At 39.8% G+C, this 19,094-nt stretch overlaps 1 pseudogene; it reads right to left on the bottom strand.

The window, feature by feature from the left end:
* Positions 1–2,099: 2,099 nt before the first annotated feature.
* On the bottom strand, positions 2,100–13,983 carry LOC141366106 (uncharacterized; annotated as a pseudogene).
* Positions 13,984–19,094: the final 5,111 nt, after the last annotated feature.

The following is a 19,094-nucleotide window of genomic DNA, read 5'->3' as shown; positions in this document are numbered from 1 at the left end:
GCAAATTATGACACTACCAATATCTCACTACCATCAAAATTAAAGATTATCAGATCAAGAGTAAATAAACATACAAAGATAGAGATATATTGAAAAGGAAAGTGCCTTAAAGGTGTTAATGTTTACACAACATAAAATAATTTAACTTATTTATATTGAATGTATTTGTAAATATTAAAAATGAGTCTGTATTACTGTCTGAAACTGTTGTCACTGGCCAATTTAACAAAATATTCTAGAGCGCCATGTAATAAAAGGTTTTATAGATTTCAATTGCAGAGTACCTCAGGATGTGAAGAGATTTTATAGATTTTATAAACAAGAAAGAAAGAGGAAGTGGTGACTACCTTCTGTGGTCTCCCTTAACTGTGATGAGTATGCACAAAAGATTTTTAATATTAACAAGATGCATCATGGTACTGATGTGAATGGGGTAGGTTGCAACGGGCTGCTCCCGCCTTCCAGTAAAAAGAGCCAACTGTGAACCGTTAAAGAATGACATCTTCTGGCTGGGGCAGAGACTTTGAATACATATCTGACAGGTCGCTTTAACAAGACATGGAGGCATTTCAAACATAGCAGCACAGTGACAGGACTTTCTTTGGTATGCAACTATGCATACTGTGACGTGGTACAAGGATTTTATGCTTTCTGTCAATGAACTTTAGGAGCACTTAATTATATGGGATTTGAGACTTGTGCTGTAAAGTCGGACTTAATTTTTATCTATTGTTTGTTAAACTTTGCCATTTAAATAAATTAAGAATATTGAAAGTAAAATCAATAGCTATTTAAATCTAAAATTCTATTGTGTTTTGGTTTCATTTCTGTTTACATGATTGTTTTCCTGTACACCACCTAGCCGACAGATGATAGTACATGGGCAGGTTTATAATAATGAACAATACATCTCATACATTCACACATACTGTATAAGATTGACATCAGTTTACTATTATTTAAAAATTGCAGTATGCTAAACAGTTCACACTAGTAAATTTAGGAGTAAATATCAGTTAATGGATATACAGTACTGGGCAAAAGTCTTAGGCCACCACCAATAGACTTTTAGTTTTAAAAATTTTTCAGGACTAAATGTCTTTTTTAGGCATCATGTTTAGTTTTTAGGTGTTTTTGAGCAGAATGAAGTGAAAAGACTAATTTGTTTTAAATGAGAAATTAGGATTTAATTTTATTTAGTTTTAAGAGATCCTGCAGTTTCCTGCTATTGCTCAAGTGGAAGGAAAAACTTGATTTTTATACAGTTTTTAATACTATACACAAATTCCCTGTATTTTCTGGATGTATTCTATTAAACAGACTGAGAAACAATTATATATGATCACTGTAACATTGCAAACACAACAAATTTAATTCTGGCATGAGGGCCTAAGACTTTTGTACAGTACTGTATATAAAAGTAAACTTAATAGACAGTAAGGTCACTTACACTGTAAGAATCTATTCTATAATACCTATTAAAAGATACAAAATAAAAAATACAGAAATATATAAAGTTTTATATTATACATAAAGCATTTATTTAAGCTCTAATTTTTGGGCTTTTGTGTTTTGCCTGAAATTCCTTTTTTCTTACACCCTGTTTCCCTAGTCCTCGTTCACACTCAAGTGTTATTTTGATTAGTTCCTTTATTGTGTTTACTGTTTGTTTCCTTTGATTTTGTATAAAAAAAATATCTAATGACCTGCAATTTAAGCACATTTTTCTCTGTGTACCCTATTTTACAGAATTATTATAACAAGGATAGTATATTTATTATACTGCCTGAGACTATATCACCGGGCCAGCATTTTTTTGCTATATCAAATGCATTTATAAAAATGCAGACACAGTAATCTGGTTTGTAATAAGTAAAGATGTTAATGGTGTTTTAGATTTGTTTACTGTAGTCCTCCTCCAATGAGAGCTTGACTTGAGCTACTACAGTTGTGATTCACTGCTCCGAGACGTAAGAGTTTTAAGATCTATATGCAGTTTATTAGTGGGACAAACCAAAAACATACATCCAACATGAGGTCATACCCAGTAAATCCATCCAAAACACAGACAGACAAAGCAGACAAGGGGAACACAAGTACAAGGTATCCAAAAACAGGCAACCACGAAAACCAGAAACCACAGTAAACTTTTTGTACAAAGCTATAAACCTAAGTGTTAAGTATGAATATGAGGTTGGGATGATTTATACAATTGCGATTTTTTTATTTAGGTCAGCAGGTGTCCCCTTACAACAAAACACAAGAGCTTTGGCTGTTTGGATAGATCACATCAATGACTGTGATTCTTTTTGGATCCCAAACACAGTCTTCCTCAAGACCACTTGGCACCATGCCACAGTTTGGAGGGCACCAGGCAGTATCATACCCATTTTTATGCCAGGTTGTTCGCATTGGGTGCTTCTGAGAGTCGATCCTTTTGACTTTACCAACTCTAACCCTGACTCTTATAATCACTCTCTCACATTCAGGTAGATTCAGAGGGTATCTGGAGGCCTTTTTAAGATCTCGACTGAGATAGACACCAGGCCCAAGCATGCCTTTAGAAGACTGACGAAAACCATCTCTAAGGATACCTGCTGCAGCTTCTCTAGATGTGCCATGATACATTGTGTAGACTCCATCTTCAGATGGTTCAGTGAGGCTTTGAAGGCATGGTGCAGCACTTGGACCCAAATCATCTTCTGCCCACATGTTTGCACCTGTACAAATTATCTCAGTTCTATAAAAATATCTTATTGCCTTAAAGACATGTCAATGTGTACAGCATCAAAAAACTTGTTGTGTACGTATTATAAGATTTTTAGACTTTTAAAGGGACACTCCCTTTTTTTTATACTGTATGCTCATTTTTCAGCTCCCCTACAGCAAAACATTTGATTTTTACCGTTTTGGAATCCATTCAGCCCATCTCTGGGTCTGGCGGTACCACTTTTAGCATAGCTTAGCACAATTCATTGAATCTGATTAGACTATTAGCATCACACTCAAAAATAACCAAAGAGATTTGATATTTTTCCTGTTTAAAACTTGACTCTTCTGTATTACATCGTGTACTAAGACTGACGGAAAATTAAAAGTTGCGATTTTCTAGGCCGATATGACTAGGAACTATACTCTCATTCGAGTGCCCGAAAATAGTTACTTTCAATAGCAGGGGACTATTTTCAGTCACTGCGTAATATCATTGCACCTGCTGCAGCCATGGTACGACAGCAAGGTCCCTGATTATTACGCCGAAAATATCAAAACTCTTTGGTTATTTTTGAGCACGATGGTCTAATCAGATTCAATTGATTATGCTAAGCTATGCTAAAAGTGGTACAGACAGACCCGGAGATCAGCTGAATGGATTCCAAAACTTTAAAAATCAAATTTTTACCTCCAGGGGAGCTGGAAAATGAGCATATTTAAAAAAAAAAAGTGGAGTGTTCCCCCAAGCAATCAGCAGAAGTATTTTAACAAAGAGAAAAGTTGACTTACCTTTGATATTTCTCTTTACTCTGATCATAAGCCTTCTGCAATCATGTTTTTATACAGCACTTTTCAAGGTGTGTCAACAATAAAATTATCTTCTTCTGACTTTTACTTTCTCTTTATGTCAGTATGCTTTCATGAACTTTAGAAATACTTTAATGTTTGAAATGTGAGACTCTGTAAAGTCTTACTTCTGTCAACTGATTGTAAAGTTGTAAAATCTGATGACGTTTGTTGCCAAAGGGTCCTTGTCACCAGTTGTTTTGTAACCTTTTAAAATAATAGAAGACAGCTATACTGTAAATATACAGCGTGAGTCCACACTCAGACTGTGTCCTAAATTACATCCTATACACTCAATCACTTATATAATGAAATCAAGTGAATTCAGATACTGATCTTACCAGAGGAGATTTAATTAACTCCACAAACACTATCTTTACTTATTAAACCAGTTTCACCTGAGATAATAATAATAAAGAGTTAAAGAATAAAAATAATGAAAAATTTCAAAAGTTTTAAAACTTTTGAATCGTAGCATATTACAATTAAAATAACAAATTGTATGAACAGAAAGGTACTTTATTTTTCATTTTAACTTAAAACTATAAAGTTCCAGGGTTGTTTCAGTTTCATTCTTGTTTACATGATTGATTTCCAGTAACTGTTTGACACAGGCTGAAACTTTTTACAGCTGTTACAGAAGGTAGTACGGGGTCATAATAATATTGAACAATATTTCTCATTTAAACATACATCTCGTTTTTGTAATGACTTGTAAGAGACGGAAGCAAACGCAGATGTAAAATGAAACAATGTTTATTAAAGATAAACAAAGAGAGAGTATTCAATGTCAAATGCGGAAGTAATCCAGTCCGGTGTTGTTGCTGGCAATGGTGACGATGACTACGGTGGAAGTTGGTGTTTTGAGTGCGACGTTGGTGGAGTGGTGAGCAGTGGTGAAATCCAGACTGACACGGAACATCCACACGAAGACGACGACGACAATACACATCCAAACTGAAACACGTAATCCAAAGCACAGGGAACAACCAAGCAACACGGAGACTGAGCAAACAATAGAATCTGGCAGGGAACAGAAAGTCAGGTGAGTATTTATGGAGATGATGTAATGATGAACAGCTGGAGCGAGACAATCAACAAACAGGTGAAAGGGATCGCTCTAACGAGCACATGGCAGGGTAAGTGAACAACACACACACACAAACATGACACGGAGGAAAACAATGGATTTTCCTACCGTGACAGTACCCCCTCCCCTAGGAACGCCCCTCGGCGTTCCCAGCCTGCTTTACCTGTTGATTGAACTCATCAATAAGGCGGTGATCCAGTATGTCCCGAGCAGGAACCCACCTTCTCTCCTCCGGACCGTAACCTTCCCAATCCACCAAGTACTGAAATCCGCGTCCCCTCCGTCTGGAGTCCAGAATACGGTTAACCGAATATGTGGTCTCCCCATTAACGATACGAGGCGGAGGGGGAACCGGGGCAGGCGGATTAAGACGGGAAGAAATCACCGGTTTAATTTTGGAGACATGAAAGACGGGGTGAACTCTCCTGTACGCAGGAGGAAGGCTAAGACGCACTGTTACCGGATTAATGATTTTGGTAACAGAAAACGGGCCAATAAATTTGGGAGCAAGTTTATTCGAGACGGAACGCATCGGAATATTCTGGGTTGAAAGCCACACTCTTTGACCGACGACGTATCGGGGAGGCTTCGACCGGTGGCGATCGGCCTTGGCCTTGGTACGTGACCTTGCCTGGAGCAGAGCTCTGCGAGCTCTGGTCCAGGTGCGGTGGCACCTCTGGACTAGTGCGTTTGCGGAGGGAACCGACACCTCGGATTCAGTACTGACAAAATTAGGTGGTTGGTACCCTAAACTACACTTAAATGGAGACATGCCCGTAGATGACACCGGCAGAGAATTGTGTGCGTACTCCACAATTGAGAGTTGCTGACACCAGGACGAAGGATTCTTGGAAACCAGACATCGCAACACCCTTTCGACGTCCTGATTGGCTCGCTCGGTTTGACCGTTGCTCTGGGGATGAAACCCGGATGAAAGACTAACAGTCGCCCCTAGCAATTTGCAGAACTCTCGCCAAAATTTGGACACAAACTGGGGACCCCTGTCAGAGACCACGTCTGTCGGGAGGCCATGTATTCGGAAGACGTGGTCAATGACAGCTACCGCTGTTTCCTTGGCTGATGGTAATTTGGGCAAGGGAATGAAATGGGTCGCCTTCGAGAACCGGTCCACTACGGTCAAAATCACCGTATTACCCTTAGAGGAGAACGTCTGACCGTAACCCTTCCGGCACAAATAAACGGTTCGGTGGGCAGCGAGCCGGGGGCGTTACCCCTTCTAAGGCTGTCAAAACCTTCGATTCGACCTCCCATCTGAGCGCAGAGATAATGATTTTCTCTGGTAAAATGGGCTCGGGAGTAGCAGTACGATCGGAACGCTCAAAAAGACGGGATAAAGCATCGGGTTTGATGTTTTTGGAACCCGGCCGGTAAGAAAGTGTAAAATCGAAACGACCGAAAAACAATGCCCACCGAGCCTGCCTGGAGTTAAGTCTTTTGGCAGTTCTAATGTATTCGAGATTCTTATGGTCCGTCCATACAATGAAAGGTACACCCGACCCCTCAAGCCAGTGACGCCATTCTTCCAGTGCTAACTTGACCGCCAACAACTCTCGATTGCCAATGTCATAATTAACTTCCGCAGGAGATAAACGATGGGAAAAATACGCGCAAGGATGAACCTTTCCGTCTGAGGATGCGCGCTGGGACAACACTGCTCCTACCCCCACCTCTGACGCGTCGACCTCCACTATGAATTGACGTGAACGATCAGGGGTAACGAGAATGGGAGCTGAAACAAAGCAGCTTTTCAGTTTGGCAAACGCAGCCTCAGCTGCGTCTGACCACCTGAACGTCAAACCAGGGGAAGTCAAAGCGGTCAGAGGTGCGGCTAGTTGGCTGAAATTGCGAATGAAACGCCGGTAAAAATTGGCGAACCCCAGAAATCTCTGCAGGGCCTTGCGAGACTCTGGGGATGGCCAATCTACCACAGTCTTAACTTTCTCAGGATCCATGCGAACACCCTCAGTCGAAATGATGTGTCCTAAAAAAGAGACAGACTGTGCATGAAAAACGCATTTTTCCGCCTTGACAAAAAGCCCATTCTCTAACAACCGCAGAAGCACTCGTCGTACGTGTTGCAAATGTTCCTGGAGAGACGAAGAAAAAATCAATATGTCATCCAGGTAAACATATATGAACTGGTCTACCATGTCTCGCAACACGTCATTAACGAGTGCTTGGAAGACTGCCGGCGAGTTCGTGAGACCGAAAGGCATCACGCAGTACTCAAAATGGCCACGAGGGGTGTTAAACGCAGTCTTCCATTCATCCCCCTTCCTGATGCGAACCAAATGATATGCATTACGTAAGTCCAATTTAGTGAAAACGGACGCTCCCTGCAACCTCTCGAAAGCTGAAGACATCAACGGCAAAGGATAAGTATTCTTTACCGTGATGTTGTTCAACCCTCGGTAGTCAATACAAGGTCGCAAGGATCCGTCCTTCTTCCCCACAAAAAAGAACCCCGCCCCCGCTGGAGATGAGGAAGGGCGAATGAACCCCGTTGCCAGAGAATCAGAAATATATTTCTCCATGGCCTCCATCTCCGGAACAGACAGAGAGTATAACTTGCCCTTAGGCGGAAACGTACCCGGCAATAAGTCTATCGCACAGTCATAGGGACGATGAGGAGGAAGAGAATCAGCCCGCGACTTACTGAACACCTCCTTCAGGTCGTGGTACTCCGCGGGCACGATAGACAAATCCACTGCTTTCCCCTGAAACACAGACTCAGACACAGAAACACAAGCAGAGACAAGACAGGACTTATGACACTCCTCGCTCCAGCTGGTAACAGAGCCCAGTTTCCAGTCAATTCTTGGGTTATGGGAATGAAGCCACGGATGACCAAGAACTATGGGGGAGAGAGCAGTGTCAGTAATAAAAAATGAAATAGTCTCTGTGTGGTTTCCGGAAGTGATGAGTGTGATAGGTGCTGTGGTGTACTTGATAGTGGGTAACTGATGTCCATTGAGGGCGAAGGGCGCAATCTGGTGGGTGAGTGCAGTGAAAGGTAACTTGAGCTTACGTGCTAGTGAGCTGTCGATGAAGTTGCCCTCCGCCCCCGAATCCAGAAGTGCGTGCCCTGAGTGTGACATAGTGGACCACCGTAGTCTCACCGGAAGGAGAGTGGATGTAGTAGAGGTCTTCTGTGCGGAGATCCTGCCCGATAGTAGCCTCTGTCTTACTATCGGGCTTGGTCTTTTACCGGGCACCTCTGGCATTGGTGACCCGACTCACCACAGTACAGACAAAGACCCAAGGATCTCCGCCGATTCCTCTCCTTCCAGGGTAACCGAGCTCGACCCACCTGCATGGGTTCCGGATCTGAGAGACCACCGGCGGAAACTTCGATGAGAGGATCCGTGGACTCCGCTTGACGTAGGGGCAGAACTTGAGTCTTCCTTCTGGCAACGGTAGAAAGGCGTGCGTCAACCCGGATCGCCAAGTCCACCAGACCGTTGAGCGACTTCGGTAATTCCGCCGTGATGATCTCTCGATGGATCCGATCCGCCAACCCATGCAGGAAATGGTCCCACTGCGCTTCCTCGTTCCACCTGCACTCCGCCGCCAGGGTACGGAACTCGATGGCATAGTCCGAGACCGACCGCTCCCCCTGCTGGAGATCCGTGAGGAGCCGGGCGGCCTCCCTCCCGGCGACGGAGCGATCGAAAACCCTCTTCATCTCTTCAGAAAGCGAGGCGAACGAGGAACAACAGCTGTCCTTGTTTTCCCATACCGCCGTCCCCCAGAGGGCAGCCTTGCCCGAGAGCAGCGAGAGCGTGAACGCTACTTTGGTCTCCTCGAGCGAGAATGTCCGGGGCTGTTGGGCGAAATGTAGAGAACAATGAGAGAGAAAAGTACGACAGTAGTTGGGCTCACCGGCATATTTCTCCGGGATCGGCAGTCTCGGTTCCTGGATGAAACTACCCCCTGGAGGTGAAGATGGTGCGGGCGGCATGGGTGGCGCAGTGGGAGGCGTGATGTTCGGAGATCGCTGAGAGAGCTCGGAAACCTTCGCCACCATTGCCTGGACGGCCTTCCGCATGTCTTCGATGGTTTGATCCTGATGATCCATACGAGCCAGAGATCGCTGGAGAAACTCCTCCAACGCGGAGATCGGCTGACCACCTGCTGCTTCCATGTTGGCCAGATTCTTCTGTAATGACTTGTAAGAGACGGAAGCAAACGCAGATGTAAAATGAAACAATGTTTATTAAAGATAAACAAAGAGAGAGTATTCAATGTCAAATGCGGAAGTAATCCAGTCCGGTGTTGTTGCTGGCAATGGTGACGATGACTACGGTGGAAGTTGGTGTTTTGAGTGCGACGTTGGTGGAGTGGTGAGCAGTGGTGAAATCCAGACTGACACGGAACATCCACACGAAGACGACGACGACAATACACATCCAAACTGAAACACGTAATCCAAAGCACAGGGAACAACCAAGCAACACGGAGACTGAGCAAACAATAGAATCTGGCAGGGAACAGAAAGTCAGGTGAGTATTTATGGAGATGATGTAATGATGAACAGCTGGAGCGAGACAATCAACAAACAGGTGAAAGGGATCGCTCTAACAAGCACATGGCAGGGTAAGTGAACAACACACACACACAAACATGACACGGAGGAAAACAATGGATTTTCCTACCGTGACAGTTTTAAACTTAAAAAGGAGTAAATACCACAAATTTTACAGTTTTTATACATTGATTAGTGTATAATAATTTCTATAAAATCAAATGTATATAATATCTATTAAAAATGGCTACATCTAGACCAGTGGTCACCAACCTTTTCACGCCCAAGAATCTAAGGACTTGATGAAAGGCAAGATCAACCTATCAAAGGGCCCAGACTAAACCTCCAACTTGAAGCGTTTAATTTAGGCTATATATAGTTGAATTACGTAAAATACATGGATCCAATTTTCAAATGCCAAGAAAACTCATAATATTTAAAGTTATCACTTTCTGTGTGGCAAAATGAGCGGAAAACATTGATTGACTAATTCTTAACATTCTTAACAAACAGTCAGTCATGTCTTTGTAGTGTGAAACTTTATCATAATAATGACTTGGTATTTCCTATTTATAAGATACTTTCTCATAATAATGAGAAACTAAGTCAAAATTTCAACTTACTATCTCATAATGAAAAGCTTTAAATTAAAACTTATAGTGATAGTTCACCCAAAATGAAAATTCTGTCATCATTTACTCACTCTCATGTTGTTACAAACCTGGATAAATTTCTTTGTTCTGATAAACACGAAGGTAGATATTTTCAGAAATGTTTGTGACCAAACCGTTCGTGGACCCAACTATCCCATGCACAATGTGGCCAGAACACTGCAAGCTGGCGACATCCACTGTTAAAAGCAGTGTATTAAATGCAAAAAAAAGATGCAAAAACTGATTTCATAAATATTTTTTTATAATATATATAATATTATAACGATTTTAAAATTAAGTTTATGTATAATTGGTTTTAGTAAGACATTAGTAAGACTTCTTATATAATTTTTCATCAGATATGTAGCCTAATTGTTTTATCAGAACTGGTCCATTCCACTGTATGTCCTCTTCATGTTAATTTATTGTCAGAAAAATGTTTTACCTTGAGCTTGTCACATGGAGCCCAACCCTGAGAGGCAAATTTGCTTTAAATTTTATCACCTTAAGATGTAATAATTTAATTTGCTTGGATGTACTCTTTGAAGGCATTGCATAGTGACAAGCTGCAATATTTGCACATTTTCCCGTCATTGTCCTATTTTTCACTGTTAATAAGGATCTTAAGACAGCTATTGATAAACATCAGACACTTATTTTGGATGTATTACATCAACGACTGATCTCAAACACATTCTTCATTAAGACCACTTAACATAATTTCACATTTTGAAGGACACGTTGCAGTGCATGATACTGCCAAGTTTTGTCTCCCAACTGATCTTGACTTTTGTAACTACATACAAAAATACATCTTTAAATATATTAATGAGATCAAGCTGAGATGTAGTATTTGCTTTGGTTGAAATGTTTTCCCCAAATAAAAGTTTCGTTTATATGCTTCAGACTATTTTCCTATACTTGCCCTACAGGTGCAGCCTGATATTAAGGTATGTTGACCTTTACTGGTGAATGCAAATGTATTCTGTACAAAACAAATTGTTTGCTGCATAACTAACTCTTACACTGACTGTCAAAAAATGTGTCCCTTAATCTTGTTACAGGTCCCAACCCTGTAAACCTACTTTAGATTTTATCTTCTTAAGATGTACTAATATGCTACATTGGACTTTTTTCTGAAATTATACATAAAAAACTATTGTTGATGATTTATCTTGATTTTTTATTAAATAAAATATAAAAGGTGCATTATTTATTGGAAACACTGTACACTTTGATCTAGTCTGTTTGTCCATGTAAAACCAAGAATATATGTGGTAAAAGTATTTTTAATGTCAGCTTTCATATGTATAGTATTTTGCAATGTAATAAAATATATACCATCAACTCTTAAATACAAAATGGTGACTTGTCTCTCTCTTAATGCTAAATGCTGAGCATCTGAAAACAGGTTTATAAATAACACATAAGTTAGGGTGTGTCCACAAAAAATGTCCATATTTAGCTTTTGGTTTATATTTGTTTTATCCAACTTTCAAAGCAGTCTTTTTCAGTCAAATTGCTATTAAAATTATTTGAGGGTTCCCTCTCTTTATGTGGTATAAAAGGAAAATATGCATTATACTCTACAGTATGTGATCTCATTTTATTCCAACGTTTATGCAGGGCTTAGTTTTTTGTTTGGCTTAAATTTTACAACTGTGAAAGATGAATGCTGAAAGCTAAAAGGGTGTGAGTGATAAATAGTTAAAGAAATACCTGATACGTGGAACGAAGAATGAAACATAAAGATGCTTTAAATTCCCTATGCCCAGCCAGAATTTCTATTTACAATGCAAATCTATTATAAGCAGAAATGTGATATAAGATAAACAGTTCATGTGCTAGATGTCATATTGAAACTTAACAAATAAGTAATCACATTATTAAGCAGATTCAAAGAAAGGGAATTTATATTTTATGTTTTTACAGTCTATGATTGTGATAAAGTAAATATTTGTTACAAAAATGTGACTGCACTGTAAAAAAAAAACTTTGCTGCCTTAACATTTTTTGTTAAATCAACTCAGATTTACAAGTCATGTCAACAAAGATGAGTTGTCACAACTTATAAAATATAGTTGAGAAAAGTCAACTTAATTTTATAAGTTATAACAACTCACCTGTAGTTATAACAGCTTATCTCTAGTCAAGATAAATAATAGTAAGTTGAAATGACTTGTAAATCCGAGTTGATTTAACAAAAAAATTTAAGCAAAGTATTTTTACAGTGTGTCTACACTCTAAAAAATGATGTGTTGGATTTACTTAAAATATATATGCACCATTTTTGCATCACACTTTTTAAGTATAACCAACTTTGATAGTCCCACCCAAAATCTACAAGAAAACCTGCGTCCTATTTACTTAAATCTTTAAGTAAAGAATTATGATGAACTCAAATATTTAAGTTCATACAACACATATTTTCCTGTTCATCTTAAGTAAAACTATTCCAAGTTGGGATTACTTAAAATATATATGCACCATTTTTGCATCACACTTTTTAAGTAAATCCAACACATATTTTAGAGTGAAGTTGGAGCAATTTAGTATACACAGAAAGGTATACATAATTTAGTGTACACAGAAAGGTCTCCTGAACAAAGTCTTTGTCTGACTTAGCTCTTGCTTGAATCAGAGACCTTTTTGCTGTGAGGAAACAATGATGCGCGCTAACCCACTGTGTTGCCCTCTACACTGAGCACACACTTCTCAATCATGGTAACAATGAACAAACATATTTTTTTCAAAATAACTCTAATTACAACATATAACTAACATTAACAACATATCAACATAAATAAACCCAGCAAACATTAAAACAGTCATCTTTTTTAGTAAATATTAACCAAAGAAGTGAACATGTCGCAATGCAGGCTGGGAACTATTCAGACCATTGTTTTTTTTAAATTGCTTGTTCAGATTACTCAATTTGGCAAGTTGGGTAAACAAATTGGACAAAAACTTAAAACTCCAGTCAACAAATGATATTTGTTAGCAGGATGATTATGCTTATTTCATTCAGTGAACACAAATTAATGAACTGATGCCCTTCAACAAGAAAAACTTAGTTTTTTGTTAAAAGAACATTTTGAAGTTGGATTTTTTACAGGGCATGTGCTTCACAAAATGGCTACGCCAGATGTCATAACTTTTGGTTGGAAAGGCATCATGGGAAATCATGTGGCTCTATTGTTACTTAAAATGTTATGCTAGATTTACTTAATTTTGATGCAATTGTTATAGTAGTTAGCATTACTTATGTTTTTTCATTTTATTTTTGGATACATTTAAGTTCACCTGGTAACTTAAATTTTTGTGTTACACATACTAAATATGGTAGGTAGAGGTTGAAAAGTTATAAATACTAATTTTTTTGTGTTTAATCCAATTACTTTCATAAGTTATGGTTGTTCAGCCAACGAATCGTTTTTTAGAGTGTAAGCGGTTTATTTGATTAATATTTTATTTTTGTTTTACAGATTCATGGAATTAAAAATAAAGACAATTTAAAGATATATGCCAGAAGGATGTTTAATTTGTTTGTACATAATTCAAGGTCAGAACATTTGGTACAATATGAACATAATTTAAAAAAACATGAAGTTTGTATTAATCATTTAGTGTAACATTTAAAATGACAGCTCCACCAACTCTTAATTTAAAACACCAACTTATTTTGGGTAGATTACATCAATGATTGTGATTCTTTTTGGATCCCAAACACAGTCTTCCTCAAGACCACTTGGCACCATACCACAGTTTGGAGGGCACCAAGCAGTATCATACCCGTGATCATGCCAGGTCTTCTTCATTGGGTGATCTTGACGGTCGATCTTCTTCACTTTTCCAACATTGACCCTGACTCTTATAACCACTCTTTGGTTCTCATGTAGGTTCAGAGGGTATCTGGAGGCCTTTGCTAGATCTCGACTGAGGTAGACACCACGGCCAAGCATGCGCTCATCAGAAGACGGACGAAAGCCCTCTCTTTGTATACTTGCTACAGCCTGCTTAGATGTGCCATGGTACATTGTGTAGACTCTATCTGCAGTGGGTTCAATGAAACTTTGGAGGCATGGTGCAGCACCTGCACCCAAGTCATCTTCAGCCCACATGTTTATGCCTGTACAAATTATGATTAATGCAATGGCATCAAAATAGAAACATAAGTAATTAAAGATGTTTACAGCATAAAATAAATTTTTAAATATTATCTGGTTATTATAAGATTTTATAGACTTTATAAACAAGCACCAGAAATATTTTAACAAAAACAATATAGTAACTTACCACTGATGCTGTTCTCAACGCTAATGACGGACTTTCTGCAAACAGGTTTTTATATAGCAAGGTGTGTCCACAAGGAAATATATGTCCTCTGACGTGTAATTTCTCTTTGTGTCATACAGTACTTTTACGTAGCTTTCAGAAGACTCTTTTAGGTCTTGTGGTTTTGACAGGAAGTGTTAAGACTGCTCCTCATTAAAGAGAGTGGAATAAAAAGAAAGAGATGTTAACATCAGTTAAATGATGGATCATATGATTGTATTCGCAACAGTATTCAGGAAAAATCAGTCTATGTGAAAGATTAGAATAAATGTGTGGTCCAAAAATAAATGTGTGGTTAATCTTGTCCTAAAGGATAATTGTCTCATTTACTGTTCACTCTTAGAACATTGTTAAGAACTACAAATAATGTAATAGTTTAGAAAGATTATTAGGTTGAATACTTAAGTTCAAATTAAAAGGGGATCTAATGGTATTTCATCCATTCTGGCATATTTACACTTTTAAAGAGTTGGATTCTCATGCTAAACATAGGCAACGTAAAAAAAACAGTTGGACATATGATACAGTATTTATTTGTGGAATACTCTTCGTCAGGGTTTTATTCAACTATCTGTTATGTCCAGGGGCGCTGTAAAGGGGGGGGGTAAACAATGACGATTCTCGGGGCCCACGAGTAAGAGGGGGCCCAGAGAAGCCCCCAAAATTGTGGTGCTAAAAAATATTTAATAGTAAAAATTATTATCTTTAAATTATTCTATTTGCTGTTTCCTGGTATCAAAAAAAATATATATTTGTTTAGGAAACACAAACGTCCGTGGGCCCCTTTCCCCCCTCTCAATTATCATAAAATGGTTCAGTCCGCCCAAATTGTATAATCCAGGCAACACAGCTTGACTTCACTTATAGCGCCGGCAGAATATCAACTTGACTGACAAGGAAGAGAAAATGCCTCAAAAATCTGGAAGTCAAAAACGGAAAGAGAAAAAAATAAGAGAAGTGAAAGAGGCAAAGGGTCGACATTATGTTACCCAATTTTTCACAAGAAAAGGTGGGTTTGTAAGTAGGCCTAAATTGTTAGTGGACCGCCCGCTCGTGACAATCGTAGCCTATGGCACTTTTCTGTGCTTACGCGCACGCTTTGTACATGAGGCCCCAGGTCTCTACGGTAGCATTTTTTGACAAGTAAGCATGTTTGAATAGAGCAGGGTGCAGCGGGTGCACGGCTTTGCCTCACAGGCAGCCGTTGTCGGCATCTTTGTACGAGGCTCCGCCAGTCTGCCCACTTCCAGCACCCTGCTGCGGTCCACGCTGTTGCACCTGTCTTGCAAGCAGTCTAACTTCATGAACTCTGTTTGTGAGGTTGGCTTCAAATGGCTTCAAAACGAATAACGAATTCATCCGAATAACAGAAAAATTATTTGTCCAGACATTATCACGTGTTTACTGGACCAGCGCTAAATTATAAACCCCTTAAAGCACGTATAATATGTGTGTGAAGTGAATGAGTGCAATCTATAAAATGACATGAATTATATTTTAGGCGAGTCCCTTATTTAGAAACGCCAGCTGTTTTGGAATTAGTTTAAAATCTTAAAAACGCTGTTAATATCAAACTTCTTTTAACCCAACTGTATAAAATGACCCTTTTAGTTTTTGACCAGAAAACCTTGGTAAAATGCTGCACTCTGATAATAAAATATTTGATAATAACTCCGTGTCTCCGTGTGACTTCGGTCACAGATGATCTTAATTACTTCCAAGTTAAAGCAAGCTTCATTGTCAATCTATGAATATAAAATAAATAAGCAAATAGATAAAAATATGAAAATGTAACATTTTAAAAGCAAAATTTAAACTGAAGATTACTATGACATGAATTGCAATTAACATAAAAATAAAGTAAATAACAACTAAAACATTTGAATTAAATCTTTCTAATTACCTTATTGTTTAAAATCATGTTGCTTATTTTGAACTAAGTTAAAAAAAATTAATATTAGAGCATTTTGTTATTTGAAATTTTAAACACAAATCTGATTATTTATTAATTTAGATGAAGATTTTGAGATTGTTACAGATACAAATACAGATACAAATACTGACTCCGCTGCACACCCCTAATGTGGAGTTGTAATACTTTCACATTATCTGATTCAGACCAACTCGGCAAAACTCAATTTAAACAGCACAAAATGACTGCCTGTGGACGTTATAGATAGAAATTATTATATTTCTGTTTTTATTCACACAATAAATATTTAAACTAGTTTAAATGAAAATTCATGTAGTTTTAGGAAAAGTCAGGGAGCAGCAAGGCTTTATGATTTATTTAGACAAAGTTATTGACTATACAAATTTCAAAACGGTCAAAATGACGCCTTGTTCGTTCTAGTGTTAAAGATAATTACCACATTGCAAAAAATAATTTTCAAGAAAAAATTCTTAGTATTTTTGTCTTGTTTTCAGTAAAAATATCTAAAATTTCTTAAATCAAGATGTTTTATCATGATCATCAAAACGACCCAAGAAAATAAATCTAGTTTTTAGACCAAAAATATTAAATTTCACGAGTTCACACTTACATATAATTTGGAGGGTAAAGTTTAATGCGTATTTGGCGTGCTGTCCGGAGGGAGGGCTCCGAGCTCGGAGTTCGGCCCGAACCCAGAGTACTCCCCCCCTATGTAAGTGTGTTTTAGGACTAAAATGTGTGGAGAAGGGGTGGTGGGGGGATGCTGCGAACTGACAACATAATGAGGTAAGACTGCTGAGTCTATTTGTACCCTCTTAGGTTGATTGCTGAGTGCTTCCACCTGTGTTTGATTATCTGAGAATGCTTTCACCTGTGTTTGATTATCTGAGAATGCTTTCACCTGTGTTTGATTATCAGAGAGTGCTTTCACCTGTGTTTGATTATCTGAACATGCTCCTCCCGAACCTTGTTAATAAAACATCATTTCACGAGTTCACACTTACATATAATTTGGAGGGTAAAGTTTAATGCGTATTTGGCGTGCTGTCCGGAGGGAGGGCTCCGAGCTCGGAGTTCGGCCCGAACCCAGAGTACTCCCCCCAAAGTGCAAGAGCAGAGGACAGCCGCCAGACTAAAGACCCCCCAAATGAGTGCCGAGCTTGGCGGGCTGGCATCTCGAGAAGGTGCCTGGGTGCTTGACCGGGGAGGCCCGTAATAGTGGCTCTCCATCTGAGCTGATGGCCCCTGTTGGTCTGTGAACGGGGAGCGATTGTAGGGAGGAAAAGTTCTCACTCTTTCTGCTATGGGACCAGTGCTTGCTGGACAGAAAGAGCAAACTGCAAAGTAAATGCTTGCCTGGGAGATTTTCTCACACTGCATTGCTGGATGAAAGAGAAAATGTAAGTGCTCTACCGGAAAAGTTCTCGCTCCGTCTGCTGTGAGACCAATGCTCGCTAGATGGAAACGGAACAGGAAAATAGGCGTTTGCCCGGGAGATTTTCTCACACTGCATCGCTGGATGAAAGAGAAAACGTAAGTGCTCTACCGCAAAAGTTCTCACTTCGTCCACTGTGAGACCAGTGCTCGCTGGACGGAAAGGAAACAGAAAGGAAAATGAGTGTTTGCCCAGGAGATTTTCTCACACTGCATCGCTGGATGAAAGAGAAACCTTAAGTGCTCTATTGGAAAAGTTCTCACTCTTTCTGCTATGGGACCAGTGCTTGCTGGACAGAAAGAGGAAACTGGAAAGTAAGTGCTTGCCCGGGAGATTTTCTCACACTGCATCGCTGGATGGAGGAGAAAACTGAAGTGCTCTACGGGGAAGAGCTGACTCCGTCCGCTGTGAGACCAATGCTCGCTGGACGGAAAGGAAACAGAAAAGAAAAACGAGTGCTTGTCCGGGAGATTTTCTCACACTGCATCGCTGGATGAAAGAGAAAATGTAAGTGCTCTACCGGAAAAGTTCTCGCTCCGTCCGCTGTGAGACCAGTGCTCGCTGGACGTAAAGGAAACAGAGGAAAAATGAGTGCTTGCCCAGGAGATTTTCTCACACTGCATCGCTGGATGAAAGAGAAAACTTAAGTGCTCTACTGGGGAAGAGCTCACTCCGTCCGCTGTGAGACCAATGCTCGCTGGACGGAAAGGAAACAGAAAAGGAAAACGAGTGCTTGTCCGGGAGATTTTCTCACACTGCATCGCTGGATGAAAGAGAAAATGTAAGTGCTCTACCGGAAAAGTTCTCGCTCCGTCCGCTGTGAGACTAGTGCTCGCTGGACAGAAAGGAAACAGAGGAAAAATGAGTGCTTGCCCAGGAGATTTTCTCACACTGCATCGCTGGATGAAAGAGAAAACTTAAGTGCTCTACTGGGGAAGAGCTCACTCCGTCTGCTGTGAGACCAATGCTCGCTGGACGGAAAGGAAACAGAAAAGGAAAACGAGTGCTTGTCCGGGAGATTTTCTCACACTGCATCGCTGGATGAAAGAGAAAATGTAAGTGCTCTACCGGAAAAGTTCTCGCTCCGTCCGCTGTGAGACTAGTGCTCGCTGGACAGAAAGGAAACAGAGGAAAAATGAGTGCTTGCCCAGGAGATTTTCTCACACTGCATCGCTGGATGAAAGAGAAAACTTAAGTGCTCTACTGGGGAAGAGCTCACTCCGTCCGCTGTGAGACCAATGCTCGCTGGACGGAAAGGAAACAGAAAGGAAAACGAGTGCTTGTCCGGGAGATTTTCTCACACTGCATCGCTGGATGAAAGAGAAAAATGTAAGTGCTCTACCGGAAAAGTTCTCGCTCCGTCCGCTGTGAGACCAGTGCTCGCTGGACGGAAAGGAAATGGGAAAAAATGAGTGCTTGCCCGGGAGATTTTCTCACACTGCATCGCTGGATGAAAGAGAAAATGTAAGTGCTCTACCGGGGAAGTTCTCACTCCATCCGCTGTGAGACCAATGCTCGCTGGATGGAAAGAGGAAACAGGAAAG

This window comes from Misgurnus anguillicaudatus, chromosome 9 (genome assembly GCF_027580225.2).
Source record: "Misgurnus anguillicaudatus chromosome 9, ASM2758022v2, whole genome shotgun sequence".
NCBI lineage: Eukaryota > Metazoa > Chordata > Actinopteri > Cypriniformes > Cobitidae > Misgurnus > Misgurnus anguillicaudatus.
Note: the sequence above shows the minus strand (reverse complement) of the source record. Positions and strands in the feature narration are given on the sequence as shown.